The sequence below is a fragment of the Pristiophorus japonicus genome, chromosome 11 (genome assembly GCF_044704955.1).
Source record: "Pristiophorus japonicus isolate sPriJap1 chromosome 11, sPriJap1.hap1, whole genome shotgun sequence".
In the NCBI taxonomy this organism is placed as follows: Eukaryota; Metazoa; Chordata; class Chondrichthyes; family Pristiophoridae; genus Pristiophorus; species Pristiophorus japonicus.
The window spans coordinates 166,671,599-166,691,540 of record NC_091987.1 but is presented as its reverse complement, the minus strand read 5'-3'; positions in this window follow the sequence as shown (position 1 = coordinate 166,691,540).

Below are 19,942 nucleotides of genomic sequence, written 5' to 3'. Positions count from 1 at the left end.
GCTCCCCTCCGCACAGGGTGCCCAAAGATCAGGAGAGTGGGACTGAAGTGCAGCCAGAATTTCAGGAGCAGCCCCTTCAAATAATGGAACAGGGGCTGCAACCTCGTGCACTCAATAAAAATATGGAACACGGACTCCTCCAGACCGCAGAAATTGCAGGCGGCCTGGGATCCTTGTGCATGAATCCCAAAAGGTTAGTATGCAGGTGCAGCAGGTAATCAGGAAGGCAAATGGAATGTTGGCCTTCATTGCTAGAGGGATGGAATACAAAAGCAGGGAGGTCCTGCTGCAACTGTACAGGGTATTGGTGAGGCCGCACCTGGAGTACTGCGTGCAGTTTTGGTAACCTTACTTAAGGAAGGATATACTAGCTTTGGAGGGGGTACAGAGACGATTCACTAGGCTGATTCTGAAGATGAGTGGGTTACCTTATGATGATAGATTGAGTAGACTGGGTCTTTACTCGTTGGAGTTCAGAAGGATGAGGGGTGATCTTACAGAAACATTTAAAATAATGAAAGGGATAGAGGCAGAGAGGTTGTTTCCACTGGTCGGGGAGACTAGAACAAGGGGGTACAGCCTCAAAATACGGAGGAGCCAATTTAAAACAGAGTTGAGAAGGAATTTCTTCTCCCATAGGGTTGTGAATCTGTGGAATTCTCTGCCCAAGGAAGCAGTTGAGGCTAGCTCATTGAATGTATTCAAATCACAGGTAGATAGATTTTTAACCAATAAGGGAATTAAGGGTTATGGGGAGCAGGTGGGTAAGTGGAGCTGAGTCCACGGCCAGATCAGCCATGATCTTGAATGGTGGAGCAGGCTCGAGGGGCTAGATGGCCTACTCCTGTTCCTAAGTCTTATGTTCTTATGAAAGAGTTTGTCCAAACTAAAAGCCCAAAGTACAGGCAAAGTAACTCTGATTCTAAGTGTCCTGTTCCGTGCAGACTGATACATGGTGCAATGGGCAATGGGGACTCTCACATTAGTACAACAAATCATCGTATCACACCTTTAATGCAGATTCACATCCCAAAAGGTGCTTCACACAGGTGCAATGAGAGAAGAATGCATGTTGAACCAAAGAAGGAGATATTACGAAGGGGGCCAGAAGTTTGGTCAAAGGCCTGGGTTCTAAGCAGGGTCTTAAAAAGGAGGAGAGCGTGGTGTAGAAGTTTAGCGATGGAATTCATGGGGGTGGGGCTTAATCAGGATGGGACATTGTCGAGGGAGCTTTACTCTGTATCTAACCTGTGCCGTATCTGCCCTGGGTGTCTTTCATTAAACTCTGGCTCCAATTGGAAGGTGTCCAATTCTCCAACACTAATGTTGCTCAGCTCAGTGAGATTAAAATTGATAACAAAGTTGAGAAAATTCTCACTCCATGGGAGCACTTGTATTAATGAATCCTCCAAAATAATTTATCTCTAATATGTAATCGCCCTTTATTGTCCAGGACAGAATCAGACGCCTGTATCTAACCCGTGCTGTACCTGCCCTACAGGTGGAGCAGACGGTGGTCGGAGGGACGAGAGGTTGGGGTGCCTGGGTTGTCACGCGCTCCTTCCGCTATCGACACTTGGCTTCAGCTTGCTCTCGGTGAAGAGATTCGAGGTGTTCAGCACCTTCACGGATGCATTTCCTCCACCTGGGCCAGTCTTGGGCCAGGGATTCACAGGTGTTGTTGGGGATGTTGCACTTTCAAGGAGGCTTCGAGGGTGTTTTTGAAGTGTTGCCTCTGCTCACCAGGGGCTCGCTTGCAGTGTCAGAGCTCCGAGTAGAGCGCTTGTTTTGGGAGTCTCGTGTCAGGCATGCAGCCGATGTGGCCTGTCCAATGGAGCTGATCGAGAGTGGTCCGTGCTTCGATGCTGGGGATGTTGGCCTGAGTGTTGGTGCGCCTATCCTGCCAATTGATTTGCAGGATCTTGAGGAGGCAGCGTTGGTGGTACTTCCCCAGTGTTTTGTGGTGCCTACACCATGTCTGAGCCACAAAGGAGGACGGGTATCACCAATGTTCTGTAGACTATAAGCTTGGTGCCGGGTTTGAGGCCCGAGTCTTCAAACACTCTCTTCCCCAGGTGACCGAAGGCTGCACTGGCTCACAGGTGGTGTTGGACCTAGTCGTCAATGTCTGCCCTTGTTGACAGTAGACTCCCGAGGTATGGAAAATGATTCATGTTGTCCAAGGCCTTGCCGTGGATTTTGATAACCAGGAGGCAGTGCTGTGTGGCGGGGGCAGGTTGGTAGAGGACCTTTGTCTTAGATTTTGTGTGTAAGGCTCAGTGAAAGCGATGATTCGTAATTCGAAGACGGAGGATGTGGCCTGGAGGTAGCGGAGGCTGAACAGATTCCCATTTGTTCTGTAATTTAGCTCCACTCCAGCGGGGAGCTTGCTGAGGGGGAGATGGAGCATTGCAGCAAGGAAGATCGGGAAGAGCGTTGGTGCGATGACGTAGCCTTGTTTGACCCCGGTCCAAATGTGGATTGGGTCTGTGGTGGATCCATTGGTCAGGATCACGGCTTGCATGTCATCGTGGAGCAGGCGGAGGATGGTGACAAACTTGAGCAACCATAATCCCTCACGGTTGACAATGTCGGGGGCACTTGAGGTCAAAGGCGGCCATGTACAAGGATTGGTGCTGTTCCCTGCATTTCCCTTGTATCTGCCGTGTGGTGAAGATTGTGTCCATTGTGCCCATTAGTGGGTGGAATCTACATTGCGACTCTGGGAGGAGCTGTTCAGCCACAGGGAGAAGGCGATTGAGGAGGATTCTTGCGATGACTTTCCAGGTGGTCGACAGCAGTGAGATTCCTCTGTAGTTACCGCAGTCAGACTGGTCACCTTTCTTGAAGGTGGTCACGATTATAACATTTGAGATTTCCTGGCATGATCTCATTCCAGATGAGAGATGAGGTCATGAAGCTGCACCAGTGGTGCTTCTGCACCATGTTTTAGTGCTTCGGTGGCATTCCATCTGCTCCCGAGGCCTCCTTGTTCTTCAGTTGTCGGATGGCCTTTGTCACTTTGTGCCGGGCTGGGATTGTGCTGAGATGGTGGCGGGTGGCATGCTGCGGGATGGAGTTGAGGACACTCATGTCGAAGGCAGAGTCTCGGTTACAGAGATCCTCAAAGTGCTCCTTCCAGCGGGCACTGACTGACTCTCTGTCCTTGGCCAGTAGTGGGGTAGGGTTTTGGGTGTTTGAGCCATAGGTGCTCTTGACTGCGTTGAAGAATCCTCGCACATTATGGTTGTCGGGTAGCTGCTGGATCTCCTGCGCTTTCTCCCACCATCTGTTCTTTAGGTCAGGGGTTTTCTGTTGGACCTTGGTCTTCAGACGTCTGTAGAGCTGCTTTCTTTCCCTCAAGTTGTTTTGCTGCTTCCAGTCCAAGAATGCCTTGCGCTTGCGGATTAGCTCCTGGATCTCCTGGTTGTTCTCGTTGAACCAGTCTTGGGACTAGACTTTCCACTGATGATCGCTGCGCTATCACCCATCTAACACCCAAATAGCCAGGCTATCAACCTTTTACTTAAAAATGGAAAGTTGGGCCGGATCATCCTCCAAAGATCGCCGGCCCAACTTTCAGCACACAAGAATTTCACATCGCCCACACATTGCTGGGCCGATCGCTCGCCGAGATCGCTGGAGAAAAGCTGCTTCCGGCTGGCACTGTTCACAGGACCAGGCACTACGGATGCCATTTTGAACATCGGAGGAAGTGAGAGGCTGCTTGAAAAAGGGGCTTATCAGGATAATTTTAATTTGAGAGTTATTTAAGGGCCTTATTGACTGATCTGCTCACATTTATATTGTTTGTGGACAAAGAGCATTTATAGCAATAGTGATGGGGTCTGTATCTTCTCTACCATTATTTGTAAATGCTCAAATGCTGGAGACTGAAGTTGGGTTTAATGAAGAGCCCAATCAAAGAGGTGGCAGACTGAAGCGTAGGAGGAGACCTCGCACCCGACGAACTTGCAGGGAAAAGTGATCAAACCTGAACTTGTCTGAGGCTGCGCTTCCGAAAGAAGATCACTGCTGAGATATGGCAGGTAGAGCTGCAGCCGAGAAAAGAAACAGGGAATTATAGACCGGTTAGCTTGACATCGGTGGTAAGGAAAATGCTGGAATCAATTATTAAAGATGTAATAGCAGCGCATTTGGAAATCAGTGATAGGATTGGTCCAAGTCAGCATGGATTTATGAAAGGGAAATCATGCTTGACAAATCCTCTAGAATTTTTTGAGGATGTAACTATTTGAGTGGATAAGGGAAAACCAGTGGATGTGGTGTATTTGGACTTTTCAAAAGGCTTTTGACAAGGTCCCACATGAGATTAGTGTGCAAAATTAAGGCACATGGTACTGGGGGTAATGTATTGACATGGATAGAGAAATGGTTGGCAAACAGGAAGCAAAGAGTGGGAATAAACAGGTCCTTTTCAGAATGACAGGCAGTGACCAGTGGGGTGCGCAGGGTTCAGTACTGGGACCCCAGCTATTTACAATATACATTTATGATTTAGACGAAGGAATTGAATGTAATATCTCCAGATGATACTATGCTGGGTGGCAGTGCGAGCTGCGAGGCAGATGCGAAGAGGTTGGAGGGTGACTTGAACAGGTTAGGTGAATGGGCAAATGCATGGCAGATGCAGTATAATGTGGATAAATGTGAGGTTATCCACTTTTGTGGCAAAAACAGGAAGGCAGATTATCTGAATGGTGACAGATTAGTAAAAGGGGAGGTGCAACGAGACCTGGGTATCATGGTACATCAGTCATTGAAGGTAGGCATTCAGGTACAGCAGGCAATAAACATGTTGGCCTTCATAGCGAGGGGGATTTGAGTATAGGAGCAGGGAGGTCTTACTGCAGTTGTGCAGGGCCTTGGTGAAACTACACCTTGAGTATTGTGTACAGTTTTGGTCTCCTAATTTGAGGAAGGACGTGCTTGCTATTGAGGGAATGCAGCGAAGGTTCGCCAGACTGATTCCCGGGATGGCAGGACTGACATATGAGGAAAGACTGGATCAGCTAGGCTTATACTCACTGGAATTTAGATGAATGAGAGGGGATCTCAGAAACATAAAATTCTGACAGGACTGGATAGGTTAGATAGGAAGAATGTTCCCGATGTTGGGGGAAGTCTAAGGATAAGGGGTAAGCCATATAGAACAGAGATGAGGAGAAACCTTTTCACCAGTGAGTTGTGAACCTGTGGAATTCTCTGCCACAAAGTTGTGGAGTCCAGTTCGTTGGATATATTCAAAAGGGAGTTAGATGTGGCCCTTACGGCGAAAGGGATCGGGGGTCTGGAGAGAAGGCAGGGGTGGGGCACTGATGTTGCATGATCATATTGAATGGCAGTGCAGGCTTGAAGGGCTGAATGGCCTGCTCCTGCACCTATTTTCTATGTTTCTATGTTTCTATGTCCCAGGGCAGACAGTGAGCCAGGACAGCTCCCCCCAGTCCAGGCAGGCTCACTGTGTAAGTAACAGCAGCCAGAGAGACTGACAGTTTGAGTAAAAGTGACCGGACACCTCATTGCTCAGTCATGCTCCATCCACCAACGTAACCCAAAAGGAGACGGTGCCAAAATTAGACTTAAAAAAAGGACAGTTTCTGAGCCCTGTCCAGATCTTAGAGGGAATATATACAAGGATAATCAACTTAATTTCAATCTGAGAGATTTATATGTTATGTGGATCATTACAATTTAAAGTCTATTTGATACCTACTTCTTGCCAAAGCAACCAGGCTGCTCCAGCGCTTGCGGCAATGGTCCGACCCCCTCGCCTTGTGGGACGCCGATGAGACCATGTCAGCGATCTCGCCCCAAATCCTCCTTTAGGCCCGGGATGGAGGTTTCCCACGCCCACCCCGGGTCAATTGGGCCCACCGGGAGTGCACCTCCTCGACGAGGGTCACGTTGGCCTTGTTGGAGAAGGCTCTCGCTCTCGCTCGCGTGCGGGAAAACTTGGTTGCAAGAAAAAAAACACGCAGAAGGCCGTTGCTAGGGAGACCGTGCCTTCCACATTGCTGAGCTTTTGCTGGGCTATCGCCAGGAATAAAGCCGAAAGTAGCGATCTGAAAAATAGGCAAACTTCCATCGATCCTGAAAGCTGAAACATTGCTAAGGCTGGAACATCATCCATTTTTTGGGCCCCAATGATCTGAATGGAAAGTCTAGCCCTTAGTATTTCCTGGTCGAGTGATCGAATGTCTCTTCACAGCTGCAAATTATGGAAGCCTCGAGGGCAGACCAGGTGCTGCGGACACTCTGCGTCTTTGGGTCACTGGGGGTCATCAGGTTGGTCGCGAGGCACTGGCTGAGTAGGGCTTTCTTAGCGGGATCTTAGAGTGCTACGGCGTTGATTTTCCTGCAGCAGCGTTTCTGTGGCCGTCGCTGTTTTGGGTCAGTGTTGATGGTGATGACCAACGGATTAGGCCGTGGTCCGTCCAGCAGTTGTCAGTTCCTGTCATGGTGCGGGTGATGCGCACGTCTTTACGGTCCCTCGCTTGGACGATGACATAGTCGAGCAGATGCCAGTGCTTGGAGCGAGGGTGTTGCCATGAGGCTTTATATTTGTCTGACGGAACAGGTTATTGGTTATGACGACGCTGTGTTCTAAACATTTTGTCAGGAGGAGGGTGCCATTGGATTTGGCTTTTCCTACCCGCTTTCTGCCGATCACACCTCCCCAGAGGTCTGTGTCCTTTCCGACTCAGCAGTTAAAGTTGTCGAGGAGGATCAGCTTGTCGCTCGTTGGGACTCGGGACAGGGATTGTTCGAGGCTGGAGTAGAATTCCTCTTTGGTCGCTTCTGTAGCGTCCAGTGTTGGGGCGTACGCGCTGGTTCCGGGCTAGGGTGAGCCGAAGGGTCATGAGGCGATCGTTTATCCCGCAGGAGTCGTCGGAAATGGCCCACTAGCCCGTCTTTTAAGGCAAAGCCAACCCCATGGAGGTGGCGCTCTGCTTCTGGTTTGCCTTTCCAGAAGGTGTAACCACCACATTGTACCTTGAACTGGCCGTCCCCTGCCCACCAGGTCTCGCTTCGGGCGGCGATGTTTATGTCGAAGCATCTAAGTTCCTGGGCAACGATGGTGTTGCGACGTTCCAGTCTGTTGCTATTGGGGATGTCCATGAAGGTCCTGGAGTTCCAGGTCCAGAACTTCATCTTGAAGTGTGGAAGATGCTGATACGCGAGTTCTTTTAACATGGGGAGACCATTGCACACCGGCTACCACACGGGCATGACAGAGGTCTTGGTCCAGTGGCAAGGGGGTCCAAGACGACTGGAGACCAGGCTCTGCCTGTCCTCCTTCCTTTTTCCTGCTACAACTGGGGCTATGCCTGATAAACACACACCTCACTGGGAAAGAACAGTCCTTGGTTGAACGTGGAATTAATACCAGTGAAGGCCAGGCTTCCAGGCAGCAGCCACGATTGACTCACTTGGCATCAACTCGAAGTTTACCTGCCCAGAGAGTGGCAAGAGGTGAAGGATGGACCATGGAGGCTGGAGGAGGCCACTCAGCCCTTTGAGACTGGTCCACCATTCAATCAAATGGCAGCTAATCTGTATTCAACTCTGAGGGCTGGAGCCTGGGCCCCTGTACAGAACAGCAGCAGTATAAGGAGACACTGGTGAGTGGCTGGGCCATGTGAACCAACACTGGGGAGGGGCAGCTCCAAATTCTCTTGTAAACCTGGAATATGGTCACATGATACCACCACTAAGAGCCCTCATAAAAGACTTGTATTTCTATATTGCCTTTCATGACCTCAGGACGTCCCAAAGCGCTTCAGTCAATAAAGTACTTTTGAATTAGTGTCACTAATGTAGGAAACGCAGCAGCCAATTTGTGCACAGCAAGCTCCCACAAAACAATTGCGATACCGACCAGATAATCTTTTGTATTGATGTTGATAAATATTGGGCAGGACACCGGGGTTATCTCCCCTGCTCTTCCTCGAAATAGTGCCATGGAATCTTTTACGTCCACCTGAGAGCAGACATCTCCTCCAAAAGTTGGCATTCCTTCCACTGAGTGTCGGCTTGGATTTTTGTGCCTCAAGTCGCTGTAGTTGGATTTGAACCAACAACCTTCTGACTGAGAGGCAAGAGAGTGACCCAGTGAGTCACAGCATGATGGGAAATAGCAGCTACAAGGCCTGGATGGGTAGGATGGTGAAGGGTCACCTCAGCCTCTTGCACTAAAACAAGCCAAGCACCAGGCACAGGTGGGGGTGGGGTGTGGGGGCTGTCATTGTCACCTACTCCTATCGAGCTGGCCAATGTTGGTCTACAACCTTTCCCCGATGTAGGGACGTGCTTTGTGTGTGCGTGCAGTACACAGACCAGGTGTTATTGGAAAGACATGTTGGGAGACAGGATATTCCATCATCTGGTGAATAAAAAACACCAAGAAAGAAAGTCTAGCGAATATTGTACAAGTTTATATAAATTCTGCGTTTGGTGCTGTATCTGAAGTGGGTCAGGCCCTCAGTACCCATGGTGCCTGATTGGAACCACCCTGGGCAGACCCTGACCCATGTATTGTCTCCTTGTGAGCCCCTCAGGATCACCCTGGGCAGACCCTGACCCATGTATTGTCTCCTTGTGAGCCCCTCAGGATCACCCTGGGTAGACCTGACCCATGTACTGTCCCTCCCTGTGAGCCCTCAGGAAGACCGAGGGAAAGACTGAAAGCCAGAAGGCAGTAGAGTAAATCAAGAGTAGACAATAGGTGGAGGAGTATCTGATGAGAGCACAATGTGAGGTAGGGACACTGGGTCAACCTCCAGCCTTTAACCTGCCTGTTCGCACCGGACAAGAAAATATTGTTGCTCCCTATGCCATTGTCCAATCAGTCTGACCAGCATTAACAGTAGGACACTTTCTCGCACTTACAGTTTAGCTCAAATGCAGCAGAAATGTAATAACTGAGGTCATTGAGGGCTATGGAGAGTGCCCTCAAATCCTGCATGTAAATGGGAAGAGGTTTGATCCAGACTAACGAGCATGGAGAACTTCACTACTCATGGACGATAACTCAATAGGGCAGCAAATGGGACGTTTATGTTATCCCTCCCGGAGTTTTGGGGTGGGGTGGGGACATGGCCTTTGCACACATTTGGTTGAAGAATAGTGGTCACAGGTCCCTACCTGAAGCCCCAGACACCCTGTACAAGAGTCTTCAGACCAGGGCCAGAGCCAGAGATCTGGTTTCAAATCAACGGACTTTCAGCCCCAACCGGAATTTGAAGCCGGTGTGGGGAATAGTCGTCATGGCAACAGAGCAAAGGGAGCCAATGGAGTAGCTCGGACCCATCCGAGGTGCAGCAGTATCTCAGGCCAGCCCCACACACACAAACCTCATTGACCCACAGCCTGATGGCTGGGTAGTGGCCGTAGTCACCACCCGTCCCTGTACTGTGCCTGGATAAGCTGTTACCAGCATTAGTTACCTGGACCAGTTACACCAACACAGGGAGCTGATGGGGTTTGCTGAAGTACTAACTCCGTATTCTACACTTGTGGGGGCTGGAGATGGACACAACTTGTATTTATATAGCGCCTTTAACGCAGTAAAACAGCCCATGATGCTTCACAGGAGTGTTACAGGACAAGAGAAATAAATGACATCGAGCCACACAAGAATTTATGGCAGATGACCAAAAGCTTGGTCAGAGGTAGGTTTTAAATAATGTCTAAAAAGGAGGAGCATAACACCATAAGAATTAGCAGGAGCAGGCCATTCGCCCCCTCGAGCCTGCTCTGCAATGCAATGAGATCACGGCTGATCTTTGACCCTCAACTCCACTATCCCATATCCCTTACTATCCAAAAATCTCAATCTCTGCCTTGAATATAGTCAAAGACTGAGCCTCCACAGCCCTATGGGGTAGAGAATTCCAGAGATTCACCACCCTCTGACTGAAGTTTCCAACAATTGGCAATCTTGTTGTGAGGCCCCTTGGGGAAGAGTGACCATAATATGGTAGAATTCTTCATTAAGATGGAATGTGACAGTTAATTCAGAGAGTAGGGTCCTGAACTTAAGGAAAGGTAACTTCGATGGTACGAGATGTGAATTGGCTGGAATAGACTGGCAAATGATATTTAAAGGGTTGACAGTGGATCAGCAATGGCAGACATTTAAAGATCACATAGATGAACTTCAACAATTGTACATCCCTGTCTGGCGTAAAAATAAAATGGGGAAGGTGGCTCAACCGCGGCTAACAAGGGAAATTAGGGAGTGTTAAATCCAAGGAAGAGTCATATAAATTGGCCAGAAAAAGCAGCAAACCTGAGTACTGGGAGAAATTTAGAATTCAGCAGAGGAGGACAAAGGGTTTAATTAGGAGGGGGAAAACAGAGTATAAGTGTAAGCTTGCAGCAAACAAAAACTGACTGCAAAAAATGTGAAGAGAAAACAATTCGTGAAGACAAATGTAGGTCCCTTGCAGTCAGAATCAGGTGAATTTATAATGGGAACAAAGAAATGGTAGACCAATTGAACAAATACTTGGGTTCCGTCTTCACTTAGGAAGACATAAATAACCTTCTGCAAATACTAGGGGACCGAGGGTCTAGCGAGAAGGAGGAACTGAAGGATATCCTTATTAAGAAGGAAATTGGGTTTGGAAAATTGATGGGATTGAAGGTCGATAAATTCCCAGGGCCTGATAGGCTGCATCCCAGAGTAGTTATGGAAGTGTCCCTAGAAAGTGGATGCATTGGTGGTTATTTTGCAACATTCTGCAGACTCTGCATCAGTTCCTATGGATTGGAGGGTAGCTAATGTAACCCCACTTTTTAAAAAGAGGGAGAGAAAACAGGGAATTATAGACCGGTTAGCCCGACATCAGTCGTGGGGAAAATGTTGGAATCAATTATTAAAGATGTAATAATGCATTTGGAAAGCAGTGATAGGATCAGTCCAAGTCAGCATGGATTTATGAAAGCGAAATCATGCTTAACAAATCTTCTGGAATTTTTTGAGGATGTTTCCAGTAAAGTGGACAAGGGAGAACCAGTTGATGTGGTATATTTGGACTTTCAGAAGGCTTTCGACAAGGTCCCACACAAGAGATTAATGTGCAAAGTTAAAGCACATGGGATTGGGGGTAGTGTGCTGACGTGGATTGAGAACTGGTTGTCAGACAGGAAGCAAAGAGTAGGAGTAAATGGGTACTTTTCAGAATGGCAGGCAGTGACTAGTGGGGTACCGTAAGGTTCTGTGCTGGGGCCCCAGCTGTTTACACTGTACATTAATGATTTAGACGAGGGGATTAAATGTAGTATCTCCAAATTTGCAGATGATACTAAGTTGGGTGGCAGTGTGAGCTGCGAGGAGGATGCTATGAGGCTGCAGAGTGACTTGGATAGGTTAGGTGAGTGGGCAAATGCATGGCAGATGAAGTATAATGTGGATAAATGTGAGGTTATCCACTTTGGTGGTAAAAACACAGAGACAGACTATTATCTGAATGGTGACAGATTAGGAAAAGGGGAGGTGCAACGAGACCTGGGTGTCATGGTACATCAGTCATTGAAGGTTGGCATGCAGGTACAGCAGGCGGTTAAGAAAGCAAATGGCATGTTGGCCTTCATAGCGAGGGGATTTGAGTACAGGGGCAGGGAGGTATTGCTACAGTTGTACAGGGCCTTGGTGAGGCCACACCTGGAGTATTGTGTACAGTTTTGGTTTCCTAACTTGAGGAAGGACATTCTTGCTATTGAGGGAGTGCAGCAAAGATTCACCAGACTGATTCCTGGGATGGTGGGACTGACCTATCAAGACTGGATCAACTGGGCTTGTATTCACTGGAGTTTAAATGAATGAGGGGACCTCATAGAAATGTTTAAAATTCTGACGGGTTTAGACAGGTTAGATGCAGGAAGAATGTTTCCAATGTTGGGGAAGTCCAGAACCAGGAGTCATAGTCCAAGGATAAGGGGTAAGCCATTTAGGACTGAGATGAGGAGAAACTTCTTCACCCAGAGAGTGGTGAACCTGTGGAATTCTCGACCACAGAAAGTAGTTGAGGCCAGTTCACTAAATATATTCAAAAGGGAGTTAGATGAAGTCTTTACTACTAGGGGGATCAAGGGGTATGGCGAGAAAGCAGGAACGGGTTACAGAAGTTGCATGTTCAGCCATGAACTCATTGAATGGCTAGAAGGGCTGAATGACCTACTCCTGCACCTATTTTCTATGTTTCTATGTTTCTATGAAATCATGCTTGACAAATTTTCTAGAATTTTGAGGATGTAACTAGTAGAGTGGACAAGGGAGAACCAGTGGATGTGGTGCATTTGTACTTTCAAAAGGCTTTTGACAAGGTACCACCCAAGAGATTAGTGTGCAAAATTAAAGCACATAGTATTGACGGATAGAGAACTGATTGGCAGGCAGGAAGCAAAGAGTAGGAATAAATGGGTTCTTTTCAGAATGGCAGATAGTGACTAGTCATGTACTGCAAAGTTCAGTGCTGGGACCCCAGCTATTTACAATATACATTAATGATTTGGACGAAGGAATTGAATGTAATATCTCCAAGTTTTCAGATGACACTAAGCTGGGTGGCAGTGTGAGCTGTGAGGAGGATTCTAAGAGGCTGCAGGGTGACTTGGACAGGTTAGTTGAGAGGGCAGATGCAGTATAATGTGGATAAATGTGAGGTTATCCACTTTGATGGCAAAAACAGGAAGGCAGATTATCTGAATGGTGACAGATTAGGAAAAGGAAGAGGTGTAATGGGACCTGGGTGTCATGGTACATCAGTCATTGAAAGTTGGCATGCAGATACAGCAGGCGGTGAAGGCAGCAAATGGCATGTTGGCCTTCATAGCAAGAGGATTTGAGTATAGGAGCAGGGAGGTCTTACTGCAATTGTACAGGGCCTTGGTGAGACCACACCTTGAGTATTGTGTACAGTTTTGGTCTCCTAATCTGAGGAAGGACATTCTTGCTATTGAGGGAGTGCAGCGAAGGTTCACCAGACTGATTCCTGGGATGGCAGGACTGACATATGAAGAAAGACTCCATCGACTAGGTTTACATTCAATGGAATTTAGATGAATGAGGGGGACCTCAGAAACACAAAATTCTGATGGGATTGTACAGGTTAGATGCAGGAAAACTGTTCCCGATGTTGGGAAGTCCAGATCCAGGTGCCACAGTCTAAGGATAAGGCGTAAGCCATTTCGGACCGACATGAGGAGCAACTTCACTCAGAATTGTGAACCTGTAGAATTCTCTACCACAAAGTTGTTGCGTCCAGTTCATTCGATATATTCAAAAAAAAAGTTTGATGTGGCCCTTACGACTAAAGGGATCAAAAAAGGTGTGGAGAGAAAGCAGGAATGGGGTACTGAAGTTGCATGATCAGCCATGATCATATTGAATGGTGATGCAGGCTCAAAGGGCCTACTCCTGCACCTAGTTTCTAGTTTCAGTCCTAAATGGCCGACCCCTTATTCTGAGACTGTGACCCATGTTTAGACTCCTCAGCCAGGGGAAACATTCTCCTCACATCCTCCCTATCAAGCCCTGTAAGAATTTTGTCATGTTTCAATGAGATCCTCATTCTTCCAACCTCTAGAGAATATACACAACTCATCGACTCAGTCTCTCCTCAGGACAATCCCCCCATCCCAGGAATCAGTCTGGTGAACCTTTGTTGCACTCCCTCAATGGCAAGTATATCCTTCCTTAGGTAAGGAGACCAAAACTGTACACAATACTCCAGGTGCGATCTCACCTGGGCCCTACATAATTGCAGTAAGATATTGTTACTCACTCAAATCCTCTTGTAATTAAGGCCAGCCATATCATTTGCTTTCTTAATTGTACACGAATCACTGAAAGTTAACATGCAAAGACACCCAAGGTCCCTCTGAACACCAACATTTCCCAATCTCTCATCATTTAGATGATACTCTGCCCTTCTATTTTTCCTGCCAAAGTGGATAACTTCACATTTCTCCACATTATATTCCATTTACAATGTTCTTGCCCACTCACAGCCTATATATCCCCTTGAAGCCTCTTTGCATCCTCCTCAACTTACTATCCCACCTATCTTGGTACCATCAGCAACCTTCGAGATATTACTTTTGGTCCCCTCATCTAAAATCATTGATATAGATTGTAAATAGCTGGGAAAGGAGGATAGAGAGGCAAAGAGGTTTAGGGAGGGGGTTCCAGATCTTGGGGCCTGAGCAGCTGTAGACACGGCCACCATTGGTTGGGTAGTTTATAATCAGAGATGCTCAAGAGGGTAGACATCTTGGGGTGGGGTTGAGGCTGAAGGAGATGGGGAGGGCGAGGCCATGGAGGGATGTGTAAACAAGGATGATAATTTTGAAATGTAGATGTTGCGTAACCAGGAGCCATTGTAGGTCAGCAAGCACAGGGCACTTGGTGCGAGTTAGGACAGGGGCTGCCGAGTTTTGGATAACCTCAAGTTCAAGTAGGGTAGAAGGTGGGAGGACAGCTTGGACTAGTAAAAGGCATGGATGATGTTTTCTGCAGCAGGTGAGCTGAAGCAGAGACAGGCAATGTTAGAGATGGAAATAGGCAGTTTGTTATGCTGCCGATATGTGGTCAGAAGCTCAATTCAGGGTCAAATATGACACCTAGGTTGCAAACAGTCTGATTCACCCTCTGATTGATGCCAGAGAGGGATGGAGTCAGTAGCTAGGGAATGCAGTTTGTGGCGGGGACCAGAGACAATGGGCTAGACTTTCCACGAGAATGAACGAGCGTTACATTTTTAGTTAATAGGTTTTATAAATTGAATTTATTAAATAGCTTTTACATAGTGAAGTTATTTACTGATATTGTTGGGGCCTAGCAAACTGACTGGTATACACTGTAGAGAGTACAGAGATTAGATATTGTTGAGAGATTATTAAAATTAGACATCAGCACGCTACACACTACTGCATTTGACAACTGACTGAAGCTCTTTACGCTCGTGGATGGACTTCATAAGCTTCACAATGAACCAGGGAGGCACAGACCGAGTGTACTTTTCGATTTCCATAGAATAGCAGACTTCCAAGGTGCAGGGAGCAATATACTGTACGCACATTGCCCTCAAAGCACCCTTAAAGAACGCCGGAGCTCTTTTGTAACAATGTGGACATTCAGATGTTGATTTACAGTTAGGGTTAATCAAAAAAGTTTCAATTGCATGGGTGTCCTTGTTGTCTTGCTTGCACTGGCGTATCAAAATTTATGCTTATTTTTATAAAGTTTAGTGTTACTAAAGTACTAATTAAAAGAATATGGAACAACATCTGTATAGTTGTTAACTAATGTAACTAAGAAGACACACAATTTATTTAAATAAGATTTTTTTTTTTATTAATACGGAAAAAAATTTGAAATACTATCCCTTCAAGCCCCCGCCCCCCTACCCCAACCTTCCCTCAAATACACAAAATCTTAACAGGAACAATTGAACAAGTGAACATACTTTGTGAAAAAAACACCCCCCTCCCTACCTGTGGCCACGTTTCTCTCCAGGTCCTGTCCCACCCTGTGTTTGTACCCCACCCGCCCGTTTTGGTCTACGCAGATCGATACCAAGACGTCGTGCAGAGTGGGACGGCAAGACTTCCTGCTGAGGTGGAGGTGACAGAGCGGAAGCGGAAGCCTGAAGCTCCACTTCCGAGTCAGGAGGAACTGTGTCCTCTGTACTCGCTTGTGTGCTCGGGGTCTCACTGCGAGCAGATACGACATCTTGGAGTGCAGCGCAGTGGCCAGCCAGCAACGCATGCCGTAGGGCATTGGTTGCGGCTGTCTACTGCCAAATAGCCTCCAAGGTCTCCCCTGCAGTCTCTGCTTGTGTGGAAGACCAATTGGAGAAGTTCATGCAGAACTCACTCCAGGATGCTGGGAACTGGCTCTAGTTCACGGAGAACTGGCACCAGTTCGCAGAGAATCCCACGAAACCCTGGATAAGGTTGTGACCAATTGCGACCGTCTCCCTGCACAGGGATATCAAGCTCTGTCTGGCCCTCCATGGTAGGGGATTGCTCACCAGACTGACCGGACCTCCGTGGGGGTTGGCATTTGCAAAATGACGCACCTTGGCGTCGTACCCGCACACCGCTTGGTCCTGGTGCTTCTTCCATCTCAAATTGAAATGGAAGCAGGTTGATCTCCCCCCACCAAAAAAATCTCATCAGCCTCCTCCACCGTCTCACCCTCTTGCGAGCTGTTTGAGGGGTCTATTATATTTTCGGATGTCTCCGCTACCGAGCACTGCACAACGGACACTTGACCTTAGAAAGATGAATAGAAATTTCTAAACAACTCATAATACATATATTTCAATATCTCAATAACCCAAAACATTGCAAACCACATATGCATATGGGTTCATCAGGGTTAACATGGCCTCATTTGTAGACCAAGACTACATCTAAATTATTGAATTATAGTTGCATAACATAACTGATATTTTTCATATGTATTTAGTCATGTTTGACACATTGCACATTTCCCATTACTCACCAGATTCAAGGGTGAGCTCGGCAACGCCATGGGTCGTGACCGAACAGCTTTCAGGCCTCACCAAGGCCACCACAAGCTCCTTGTATGCATTTAGAGTGTGCACCATCACAGCCACCTGTCCTCTTTTGCTCCGCGTGGTTGATTATCTTTTTCTGTAAATGATAATTTAACATTGCACAGCACAAGCTACTGTACTTGACCAAACATTGAAGACTGACAGATTTAAATGTTCAATTATTATATAACATTTTAGTGGATATGAATAATTTTTTATTTATTCTAATCATCAACAGCAAGTAAACAACATTTAAAAGTTCATATTTAAAATCACATATATGTTTTAAATATTAAAATGCAATTTACTTTGGTAGTTGCATAAGAATAATTTTTACTGTAACATGCAACTTTAGGGTGAATAAATGTAATTTTTAATTTAATGTAATTTTTAAATTAGTTATGATTTTACATTATAAACAGGATTTTGTTTGCAATTTATAAACATCAAGTAAATACATAATTTATAAACATGAAGTAAATACGTGTAATCTTAAATAGGTTTCAAATACTGATAATCCAACTTACTCTGGCAGCTGCCAGCAGGCTGCTCCATCTCTTGCAGCAATGGTCAGCCGTCCGCACCTCATTTGATGCCAATGTTACGACATCAGCAATCTCCAGCCAAATTCGTCCATAGGCACGGGGTGGAGGTTTCCCATGGCCACCCCGTGTCAAGTCCTCCCATCTTGTGGAGACCACGTTTACAAAGACCTCATTGGCCTCCTCACTAAAGGCTTTTGCCTCACCATCTCCCTTGCTTTGTGGCTCCATTGATTGTTAAAAGTTAGGATAGCTAATCAAAATTAACAGATTTTTTAATAGATTTCTCAATCAACTATTTCTTCCTCACTGCTTCTCTCTCCGACCCTCCCTGTGCTTCTGAGCATGTGCGATGACCCATGAACTCTCCAAACGCAGCAAAAAAAAATTGACCCACAAAACATCCCACATGCGTACAATAGCATTGCTAGGGAAGCTTTTTTTTGACTTCTGTTTGATTTCTGCTTTTTTTGGGCGATCGTGACATCACCAAAAAATCAGACCGCCCATTTGACATCGCTGGGGTAAGGCAGAGTGGAAAATTGCAAAAAAAAGAGCTTTATGCTGGCGATCAGCACGGACGTTATTCCAGCGATGTGTGATGCAAGGCCCATTTTTGGGGGCCTTAGCCACCTAGTGGAAAGTCTAGCCCAATGGCTTCAGTCTTCCCAATAGTTAATTGGAGAATATTTCTCCTCTTCCAATACTGGATATCGGACAAGCAGTCTGACAATTTAGAAACCATGGAGATCGAGAGAAAAGTGGAGAGGTAGAGCTGGGTGTTTTCAGTGTACAAGTGGAAACTGACTCCGTGTTTTCAGATAATGTCACTAAGCAGCAGCATATACATGAGAAATAGGAGGGGGCCAAGGACAGATCCTTGGGGGACACCAGAGGGAATGATGTGGGAGTGGGAAGAGAAGCCATTGCTGGAAATTTTCTGGCTATGATTCGATGGATAAGAATGGAAGCAGGAGAGTGCAGTCCCACCCAGCTGGACAGTGGTGGAGAGGCGTTGGAGGAGGATGGAGTGGTGAACCGTGCCAAAGGCTGCAGACAGGTCGAGAAGGATGAGGAGGGATAGTTTACTTTGTCAGTGACAAATGAGCAACCAGACACATGATACACAATCACTGCTTTATTGATCATTTGATAACTAGTTGAACTGGGTTTGCTTGTGTTTCCTGTACAGGAACAAGGCTATCAAAGAAGCAGAGATGAGAGACACAGCTGTCAGGGCCAGCATCAGGACCACCTCAGACTCCACACCTAAAAAGCAATGAGAAACCAATGATTGGTGAAGGAAATACTGAGGGGGAAGTGATCCAACTCACCAACTGGAGACCACTCCTGCATCTGTTGATCATGCTCATTCTGGGACTCAGTTGCCAGGTCAGTCACATCAGTGTCCAGGATGACCAGGGGTCCAAGTGAGGCCTCACCCTCCCATTTCAATTCAGCATCACTCCCTGCAATATCAAACATTGCAGTTAGAGGGAGTAAAGGGGAACCTCCAACATCTAGAGGATCAATGTCCTACCAGCTTCAGGTACAAGGTCCCTCCTTCCTCTGGAATCAAACCCCAACTCCCTCATGGCACCACAGTCGCCCAATTGACAACAGGCACAAACGTCATTGTTTGATCCTTCCAATGGGGCCCAGCTAAACAAGACAATCAGTGTAACAATCAGGTTGGGCATCACTTCGCCACACAATACATCCCTGAGGGAGAGGGAGGAACTTACACATTCTGCAGCTTCTGGAAAGTACAAGCTTTGCTCATGGAATCTCCAATCCACTGCAGCAACCTTCAGGTGACAGGTGAGGAAAATCTGAGGGACACATTCAACACAAGCCATTATTCAGTGGCTCCCTCCCAACATGGAGATCCCAATTGGGCAGCTTCCTCTTAAGGAACAGTCATCAGCAAAGAAGCAGAAAGCATCTAGGTCAAAGCAGAGCTTGTCCAGCTCACGCTGGTCTCTTGGCAACACGAAGGTTGAGAAGGAGTCCTCAGCTCTGCTGTCCAAGAAGCAACTGAAGAAAGATTAAAACACAGGCCTTGGAGTGAATCAAGTGAAGCCATGGAGGTGGGACCATCTGGAGAAAGCAGAGAGCTCCTTACCCATTGTAGTCAATGATGCTGTATCTCGGGGTGGAGTCCTTGTCTGGGCTCAATGTAGCTACACAGCAACCAATGTAGAGCTTCAGCAACATGTGGTTGGTCATTGAAACAGAGGCCTCAATGTGAATGATGTCACCCAGGTAGTAGACAGAGGAGGTGCGCTCTGAGTCGACACCTGGAGTATTGTGTACAGTTTTGGTCACCTTACCTAAGGAAGGATATACTTGCCATTGAGGGAGTGCAACGAAGGTTCACCAGACTGATCCCTGGGATGGGGGGATTGTCCTATGAGGAGAGACTGAGTAGACCAGGCCTATATTCTCTCGAGTTTAGAAGAATGAGAGGTGATCTCATTGAAACATACACATTCTTACAGGGCTTGACAGGGAGATGCAGAGAGGATGTTCCCCCTGACTCGGGAGTCTAGAACCAGGGGTCACAGTCTCAGAATAAGGGGTCAGCCATTTAGGACTGTGATGAGGAGAAACTTCTTTACTCAGAGGGCGGTGAATCTTGGGAATTCTTTACCCAGGGTTGTAGAGGCTCACTCTTTGACTATATTCGGTAGAGATCGATAGGTCTTTGGATGTTAAGGGAATCATTGGATATGGGGATAGTGCAGGAAAGGGGAGTTGAGGTAGATCAGTATTATCTCACTGAATGGCAGAGCAGGCTCGAGG